At 37.2% G+C, this 10389-nt stretch overlaps 1 long non-coding RNA gene across 1 annotated transcript; it reads left to right on the forward strand.

Annotated features, from left to right (window-relative positions):
- The first annotated feature begins 4431 nt into the window (after nt 1-4431).
- On the forward strand, nt 4432-9233 carry LOC141581054 (uncharacterized). Its single transcript, XR_012513499.1, has 3 exons — nt 4432-4646; nt 5598-5742; nt 8921-9233. It is a non-coding gene; the product is annotated as an uncharacterized LOC141581054 (long non-coding RNA).
- Nucleotides 9234-10389: the final 1156 nt, after the last annotated feature.

Raw genomic sequence — 10389 nt, forward strand, 5'->3', positions numbered from 1 at the left:
AGCGATTATGCTGCCTAAACCTCCTGAGTAGCTGAAATTACAGGTGCCCGCCACCACATCTGGCTAATTTTTTTTTTTTCAGTAGAGATGGGGGTTTCACCATGTTGACCCGGCTGATTTCAAACTCCTGACCTCAGGTGATTCACCTGCCTCAGCCTCCCAAAGTGCTGGGATTGCAGGCATGAGCCACCATGCCCTGACTCTTTCTTATTTCATATTTAACAAGCAATTGTTTTCTTATGATCTAGTTACGTCTTTCTCATTCATTGTATATTACAAACTATCACAAAAATACTTTCAGGAAATGCTTTTTTATTTAATGCGGATTAATAAGAAGTGGGGTATATAGAAATTTATTGCTGGTCACAAAGACTGATAGTTTTTTCCTGGTCATATTTATGAAAAATTTACATTCATGTCTTAGTTACAAGTGCTTTACTAGAGCAGATGCAGGTGAGATCTTCAAAGTTTCAGTAAAAGTTTCTTCTGGATCCACAGGAGTTTTTCTTTTCCAATTTAAAAACTGGAAACTCTAGTGTTTTATACATTTTTGTTGTTGTTGCACTGGGAGTTTAAGTATTGTCACAAAATCATTCTTCAAAACCCAGTCAGATGGACTCTGCTGTTACTTAGCTCAGAGCACAGAGTAGTGTCTTGTCCCCAAACGTGAATGAGCTGGTGGAGGTAGGCATGAGGGGTCGCCTGTCCCCAGGCTGGAGACAGAGAACTTTTTTGTGACTTACGATTTCGATGTGGTTCTAATGTTCTCTAACATGGTCAGTTGAGCAGCACAGGGTCAGGAGGTCACAATTCTAAGCAACAGCAGATCTATTGCATGCAGAATCAAATATTTGACCTGTTTCAAACAAGTTAAATTTAAATGGGAATTTATATTTTTCAAATAAGGGATCGTTTATGAAGCATACAGTAGATTTTACATGATCCTTTCCTCCTCTTTCAGAATGGATCCAGTGGACTGTAGTCATTTGACTGAGACCTCGCACATAATGTCATGGTTGACAATTACTCATTGAAGGAAATCCATATTGGGCTTCTGTGGATGCCAGATTTTTTCTTTCTCAGAAGGCAATCACTGAAAATTTGTGGAGGTTTTTTGTGTTTTGTTTGTTTGTTTTTTGAGATGGAGTCTCTGTCACCCAGGCTGAAGTGCAGCAGTGTGATCTTGGCTCACTACAACCTCCACCCCCCTGGTTTCAAGCAATTCTGCCTCAGCCTCCCGAGTAGCTGGGATTACAGGCGAGCACCACCATACTCCGTTAATTTTTGTATTTTTAGTAGAGACAGGGTTTCACCATGTTGGCCAGGCTGGTCTCAAACTCCTGACCTTAGGTGATCTGCCTGCCTCAGCCTCCCATAGTGCTGGGATTACAGGCATGCCCAATCCTGAAAATTTGAAATGCAGTACAAGAACTTGTATTTGGAAGATGTGGAAAGGATAGTTATTTTACCTAAGTAATATTTGCAGGCAAATCAGATGTAGCCCACAGAGTAAAGAAAAGTGGTTTGTGTGAGTAGACAGGGGCTGTGAGCATAGGCCCCAGAGGGGCAGGTAATTTCCTGGAGGCTTCTATGAGATGTGGAGAGAGAGAAGCATTCCCTTTCCAAAGTATTTTTATTCATTTGTATTTATTAAATGGAAAAAAAAATCCCATAGTGTCCCTATTCTGTGGAGAAATTTAATTACTATGTTAAAATAAAGTTACATATTTTCCCGCTGAAAAAGAGAAAAAAACAGAGTAGCAGCAGCAGCTACAACAACCAAAGCAAGCTGAGCACATTCTCCTACTTACTGTCTACCCCAGATGGAAAAGTAGGGGAGAAATCATGCCTCTTAATGAGGACTCAATTGTTAATTAGTGTTTTGAACTAGTGTAATTAAACAATTGGGATTGTTTTTGTGACTTTGGGTGATTTTGAACTTTCTATTTTCCAAGACCTGCCTAAGTTAGACCTATCCAAGACTACTCCACTGGGCAGGATTAAAAGGACAGTGGAAAAGAAAAATTAAGTGACTTTTGTGTTTTCACCCAGGAGATTTTGTTCAATGTACTGGTTATAAAAATATATATTGTGCCGGGCACGGTGGCTCAAGCCTGTAATCCCAGCACTTTGGGAGGCCGAGGCGGGTGGATCACGAGGTCAAGAGATCGAGACCATCCTGGTCAACATGGTGAAACCCCGTCTCTACTAAAGAAATACAAAAAATAAGCTGGGCATGGTGGCGTGTGCCTGTAATCCCAGCTACTCAGGAGGCTGAGGCAGGAGAATTGCCTGAACCCGGGAGGCGGAGGTTGCGGTGAGCCAAGATCGCGCCATTGCACTCCAGCCTGGGTAACAAGAGTGAAACTCCGTCTCAAAAAAAAATAAAAAAATAAATAAAAATAAAAAGAAATATATATATATATATATATATATGGCCTCAAGAAGAAACAGGAAATTGATATAAACCACTTATACTTTTTAAAGTTGTAAAGGTAATTAAGGGTTTATATATATATGTAATGTATATACATATATATACATTACATATACATATATATATAATTTTTTTTTTTTGAGACAGAATTTTGCTTTTGTTGCCAAGGCTGGAGTGCAATGGTGTGATCTTGGCTCACCACAGCTCTGCCTCCTGGGTTCAAGTGATTCTCCTGCCTCAGCCTCCTGAGTAGCTGGGATTACAGGCATGCGCCACTATGCCTGGCTAATTTTACTTATTTATTTATTTAGAGATGGACTCTCACTCTGTCACCCAGGCTGGAGTGCAATGGTGCAATCTCAGCTCACTACAACCTCTGCCTCCCATGTGCAAGCAATTCTCCTGCCTCAGCCTCCCAAGTAGCTGGTATCACAGGCGCACACGACCACGCCCATCTAATTTTTGTGTTTTTAGTAGAGACAGAGTTTATTCACGTTGGCCAGGCTGGTCTCAAACTCCCGAACTCAGGTGATCCGCCCACTTCGGCCTCCTAAAGTGCTGAGATGACAGGCCTGAGCCACCATGCCTGGCCTAAGGGTCTGTATTTTTTAAGTCAGTAGGTTCTAACAGTCTACAATTAAGTTACAGCTAACTTTTAAATAATTGATCTCAGACCAGATTCAAGCTTGGAGGGTTGTATGTTTCCAAGAATTTATCCATTTCCTCTAGATTTTCTAGTTGACGTGCATAGCAGTGTTCACAGTCGTCTCAAATGATCTTTGTATTTCTGTGGTGTTAATTGTAATGTCTCCATTTAAATTTCTGATTGAGTGTATTTGAATCTTCTCTGTTCTTTACTTGGTTAATCTTGCCAGTGGTCTATCCATTTGTTTTTGTTTTCAGACAACCAACTTTTTGTTTCATTGATCCTTTATATATTTTTTGTCTCAATTTCATTTAGTTCTGCTCTGATCTTTGTTATTTCTTTTCTTTTGCTAGCTCTGGGTTTGGTTTGTTCTTGTTTCTCTAGTTCCTCGATGTGTGATCTTAGGTTTGTCAATCTGTGATCTTCCTGTCTTTTTGGTGGAGGCATTTAGTGCAATAAACTTTCCTCTTGGCCAGGCCGGTGGCTCACGCCTATAATCCCAGCACTTTGGGAGGCCGAGACGGGTGGATCACGAGGTCAAGAGATGGAGACCATCCTGGTCAACATGGTGAAACGCTGTCTCTACTAAAAATACAAAAGTTAGCTGGGCACAGTGGCGCATGCCTGCAGTCCCAGCTGCTCGGGAGGCTGAGGCAAGAGAATTGCTTGAACCCAGGAGATGGAGGTTGCGGTGAGCCAAGATGGCGCCATTGCACTCCAGCCTGGGTAATAAGAGCGAAACCCCGTCTCAAAAAAAACAAAAACAAACAAAAACTTTCCTCTTAGCACTGCTTTTGCTATATCCCAGAAGTTTTGATAACTTGTCTCACTGTTATTCATTTTGAAAATTGTTTTAATTTCCATCTTAATTTCATTGTTGAACCAAAGATCATTCAGGATCAAATTGTTTAATTTCCATGTATTTGTAAAGATTGTAGGTTTTTTTCTTGGAATTGATTTCTAGTTTAATTCCATTGTGATCTGAGAAGATACTTGATATTATTTCAGTTTTTAAAAATTTATTGAGACTTGTTTTGTGACCCATCGTATGGTCTGTCTTGGAAAATGTTCCATGTGCTAATAAGAAGAATTATATTCTTCAGTTTTTCAATAGAATGTTTTGTAAAAGTCTGTTAAGTTTATTTGTTCTAGTGTCCAGTTTAAATCCAGTGTTTCTTTGTTGACTTTCTGCCTCAATGATGTGTCTAGTACTGTCAGTGGACTGTTGAAGTCTCCCACTACTATTGTGTTGCTATCTATCTCTTTTCTTAGGTCTAGTAGTAATTGTTTTATGAATCTAGGAGCTCGAAAATTAGGTGCATACATATTTAGGATTGTTATATTTTCTTATTGTATTGATCCCTTTGTCATTATATAATGACCTTGTCTCTCTCTCTCTTTTTTTTAGCCATCGTTGCTACGTCTGTTTTATCTGACATAAGAATAGCTATTCCTGCTTGCCTTTAGTTTCCAATTGTATGGAATGATTTTTCTCTTTACCTTGAGCCTATATGAATCTTTACACGTTGAGTGGGTCTCTTGAAGACAGCAGATAGTTGGTTTGTATGTGTTTCTTTTTAAATTTATTCTGCCAATCTTTATCTTTTAATTAGGGCATGTAGAACAATTTACATTCAACATTCATATTGATATGTGAGGTATTTCCAGCCATCATGTTGATTGTTACCTGGTTGCTTTATTTTCTTCATTTTGTTACTGTTTTGTAAGCCCTGTGAGTTTTATCTTTTCAAGTGTTTTAATACTGATGCATATTAACCTTTTGTTTCAATATTTAGAACTTCTTTTAGCATTTCTTGTAGGGCTGGTCTAGTGGTGACGAATTAAAAATATGTAAAAGTTATTTTTTTAAGCTAACGTAACAATAATACTGAAACCTCATGCAAATAGAACTCCTCCCCCAAATGACCATAATAAACCAATCTTACTTATGGAAGATTTTAAAAATCTAAATAAAATATGAAAAATTAAATTTATCAATATATCAAAAAATATAATACACCATGGTGGGTTGGTTTATTCCAAGAATTCAAGACTGGTTTAAGTATAGCAAAAGTATCAATATAATTAATGTTATTAACAAGTAAAAGAGAAAAATATCAACATCTATTTCTAATAAAGACTTAAGGAAAACGCCTTAATTATGATAAGCCGTATTACCAAAAACTAATAGCAATCATCATGCTAAAAAGTGAATTTACTAAGCCATTGCTATTAAAAGCAAAAACGAATAGTAATGCTATCACCATTACTACTCAATATACTGGAGGTCTTAGCTAATGCAATAGAGTGTGAAAAAAATAAAGTAGTTACTGCAAATATTTTAAAATAAAGGACACTATCTCAATTAAAATATATTTTTTAAAAAACTGGCATCTTCTAGCCTTTTGTTGTTTGACCTGAAAATTATTTTTGAAAATTCAGAACAATATTTAAATGAGAAGATCTAATATTAAAATCAAATTGTTTCATTCTTTTATTATTATTTTTTTCCAGATCCTCCTAAGGGCCTATATAGTTCCTTTTAAAAGACTGAATGAGAAGTCAGGCACTGTGGCTCATACCTGTAATCCCAGCACTTTCGGAGGCTGAGGCGGGCAGATCACAAGGTCAGGAGATCAAGACCATCCTGGCTAACAAGGTGAAACTCTGTCTCTACAAAAAACAAACAAACAAACAAACACTGAATGATATGGCAACCTGGGATTATATTCTCACATGAAAAGTTGGAGGGAAGGTGAGAAGGAAGGAAGGAAAAGATAGGCAAAAACAGTATTATTTCAACTGTAAGAGATATAACTGTGTACCTAGAAAACTTAAGTGATAAAATTAAAATACTATAGAATTAGTAAGAGAATTTGATGAGTGAGCACTATATATACACATGCAAACATTACACACACATGAACAAAAAATTGATGTTTTCTTCTATACTTTTAACAGTGGAGAAAAGATTAATTCACAATGATGAAACTTGTAAAATATTTTGATAAAATGTTATTAGGTATAGGACTTGTGTAATAGACACTATAAAATCTTAATGAAGAATACATAAAGTAAGACTTGAACATACAGAAAAGTTTATCATGTACCTAAAAGGAAGACCTAATTTATAAAAATATGTGCCTCTCAAAATTAATGCATAAAGTTAATAGAATTCTAATGAGAATCCCAATAGGGAGGTTTTGGTTTTATTTTTGAACTGAACAAAATTATTTTAAAGAAGAAAATGTAAGAATAAGTACCAAGAACAGGTAAAAAATATATATTTTTTAAAAAGACAGGACTGGATACAGTGACTCATGCCTGTAATTCCAACACTTTGGGAGGACAAGACAGAAAAATAGCTTGAGCCCAGGAGTTCAGGACCAGCCTAGGCAACAAAGTGAGACCCTATCTCTACAAAAAATTTAAAAATTAGGCCAGGCATGGTGGCTCGTACCTGTAATCCCAGCACTTTGGGAGGCGAAGGTAGGAGGATCACTTGAGGACAGGAATTCAAGACCAGCCTGATCAAACATAGCAAGATCCCATCTCTTTTCAAAATTAAAAAATAAGTAAAAATAAAATAAAAACATTATCCAGGCATGGTGGCATACACCTGTGGTCCCAGCTACATGGGAGGCTGAAGTGGGAGGATTGCTTAAGCCCAGGAGATCAAGGGTGCAATGAGCTTTGTTCATGCCACTGCACTCCAGCTTGAGTGACAGAGCTAGACCCTGCTTCAAAAAATTTTAAATTTAAATTTAAAACTAAAATAAAAATATGAGTAAAGGGTGCTGTACAGGGAAGCACTTTGGCATAATGGTTAAGAACAGGGACTCTGAAACTACAATGCATGGATTCAAACTAAGGTTCTGCTTGTTAGTGGTGGTATGATGCTGGGCATGTTTCTTAACTTCTCTGTCCTTAAATTTTATTATCAGTAAAAAGGAGATATTTATACTACCTTCCTCAGAGAGTGTGCGTGAGGATTTAATGTAAATTCATTAGAATAGGATATGGCAAATACTACAGTTTGTAGTCTTATTATAATTACCATAAAGTCAGTACATCCAAAGAGTACCACAAAGGTCCAGAAGTAAGCAAATATATAACAGAACAACGTAAAGAGCCATAAATAGAGTCCAGTATACATGGAAACTTAATGTACCACAAAGGTAGAATTTTAGTTTAGCGGAGAAAAGTAATTTACTTTCAGAAGTGGCACAATAGGCCAGCCATCTGGAAGAAATGCATGTCGTATACAAAAATAAATTCCAGATGGATTTCAGATTTGAATGTAGCAAAAAAATAAATAAAATTTTTAGAAAATTTAGGAGAATAATCAACCTTGGGATGAGAGAAACATTTTTAAATAGCACAGAAAACTCAGATGCAGTAAATGAAAAAGGCAGACATATTTGACAACATGCAATTTAACATTTTTGTATAGCAAAAAACATAAGCATAAAAATAAAAAGACAAATGATTATCTAGGGAAATATTTGCAACACATTTATTCAGTTAACAAATATTTGCTTGAACAACTTTTATGTGATAGGTGCTATGGGATTTCAGTGCTGAATAAAGCAAACATCCTTGCGTTCATGGAGTTTACATTCTATTGACAAATGATACATATGACTGATAATATACAAAGAGCTCTTACAAGTGAGAAAAAAAAAGCAACAGCCTAATTGAAAAATGATAAGAAAATATGAATAGACAATTCAGAGAAGAATGGCAAATAACCATAAAAATACTAAAGATCTATTGCATTTATATGGTGGAAATACTGTATATTTCTTCCTAACTCTGTGTTCAAACCTCCTGACGGTTTGAACACAGCCATAATGAGAATATTTACACCATAGAGATTAGCAACTGCTACAGGTCAGGATTTGATTTACTACTTTTTTGATGGTCTAAACTTAAGAACATGACAGAAAAGAATGTTGAAAACATAGATTCAACTTAAAAGCATCGTGTGTCTGTAACCATTACATTATGAATAGAACAAAACATTAAGGAAATATTATTCCAGTATTTCAAAATTGTTATTTAATTTGGCAAAGAAATCACTTCCCTCACTGATAAATAAGTGAAGTTCTGATGTATAGTGCTGAAGCTGAAATTTCCATTTAATGCATATAATTTGTACAAGGATGAAAAATAGTTTAATAGTAGATCACATTTTGGGTTTAATAACAATACAACTATTAGGGAAAGACTTAGTGAATTGGAATGCAACTCCATTTGTCAAGCCATGGTTGAATGGCAATCATAGGTTGCATACAGATGTAGGAGTTCAGCAAAAATTAATCAAAGCATTCTGGGCAATGCATGGTGGCCCATGCCTGTAATACTAGCACTTTGAGAGGTCAAGGAGAAAGAATTGCTTGATCCCAGGAGTTGAAGACCAGCCTGGGCAACAAAGTGAGACCTTGTCTCCACACAAATTTTTTAAAAATTAGCTAGGCATGGTGGCACTTGCTTGTAGTCCAGCTGCCTAGCAGGCTAAGGTGCGAGGATTGCTTGAGCCCAGAAAGTCAAGGCTGCAGGAGTCATGATCGCACCACTGTGCAATCAGAGAGAGAGAGTGTGTGTGTGTGTGTGTGTGTGTGTAGAGCCAGTTACATATTTGCCAGCATACCACTGCTTCCGCCTACATCTCTTTGACCAGAATTTATTCACCTGGACAAGGAAAGCTTGTTCTACTCCAGGCAATCTCATAGCCAGCTAAAAATCCTATTACTATGGTAAGGGGTAGACTGGATTTGGACCCATGTGTGTCTGGCTTCAATTTTTTTTTTCTTCACACCATTTTCTCCCTCCAGAAATATAACACACTGACTTTGAGGTGATGGTGGAGTAAAAGTACAAGCAGAAGATTTTGTTCCAACTTCCCCATAGGTATGTATTAATAAGATGACTAATAAAGCAAAGAGTTTCTATGGAAGAGAAAAGAAATCAATGAATGGTTAGGTTTAGGAGGTCAATGTAAACAATCTGTATTCTCTGGGAAACTCATTGGCCTTCAGGGATATTAAACCTATGAATTTATCTAGGGAGGTAGGAAGCTATGTACCTGTCTCCATTTTTTTTTCAGACACAGTTCACATGATTATTTTATGATTCAGAAATAAACATTGCTACAGACACATCATGAGAGATGGGTGTTGACCAGGGAGGAAAAGGAGGACTTGGTCATGGGAATGAGGTGAAAAATTGAAAACTTGCCTTAACGCAGTTAATCAGTAAGGTCCTCACATTTACATATTTAGCTCTGTGTATAAATCTTATCTACTAGATTTTAATCCCTTTGAAGGCAGAAAGCGTATCTTGTTACATTTCCTAACATAATTTCTTCACATGGAAAGGAGCAACAAATATTGGTTGAAAGAATTATATGACTGAACTGTGATTAAATGTACTCCGTACTTGTTTATAATATGTGTCTTATTTCTCACATATTCCCTAAGAAATGAGAAATTCCTTGAGAGTGAGTATTCCCTGAAAGGAAGAGCTATCTCTTCCATCTGGACCAATGGGTTTTTCAATTCTTTATCAACAGATATCCATTAAACTCTTGCCATACGTGAAGCACCATAGACAGAAAATATTGTCCACATCTCCATCTGAGACGAGGAGCTCCATGGAGGGTAGGGATCACATTGTTTCCTTCGGGAATTCCACACAAGACTGTGATATTCAGCATGCAAGTTTCATTACTAAAACAACTAACATTGGCAGGGCGCCATGGCTCACACCTGTAATCCCAGCACTTTGCAAGGCTGAGACAGGTAGATCACGAGGTCAAGAGATCGAGACCATCCTGACCAACAGATGAAACCTGTTTTTACTAAATCCCAGCACTCTGGGAGGCCCAGGTGGGTGGATCACGAGGTAAAGAGATCAAGACAATCCTGACCAACAGGTGAAACCCGTCTCTACTAAAAATACAAAAATTAGCTGGGCATGGTGGCGCATGCCTGTAGTCCCAGTTACTCAGGAAGCTGAGGCAGGAGAATTGCTTGAACCTGGGAGGCGGAGGTTACAGTGAGCAAAGATTGCACCACTGCACTCCAGCCTGGCGACAGAGCAAGACTCTGTCTCGAAAAACAAACAAAAAAACACTAACATGTATTGAATGTTATGTGCCAGCATTGAAACAAATGCTTTACATATATCTTTGCTTTTAATACACGTAACAACCCTATGAGATGGGCACTAGTATTACTCCTACTTTATAGAAAAGGATGCTGAAACTTAAGAAAATAAGTAATGAAACCTCATGCAGCTGTGA

Source organism: Saimiri boliviensis, chromosome 1, assembly GCF_048565385.1.
Source record: "Saimiri boliviensis isolate mSaiBol1 chromosome 1, mSaiBol1.pri, whole genome shotgun sequence".
In the NCBI taxonomy this organism is placed as follows: Eukaryota; Metazoa; Chordata; class Mammalia; order Primates; family Cebidae; genus Saimiri; species Saimiri boliviensis.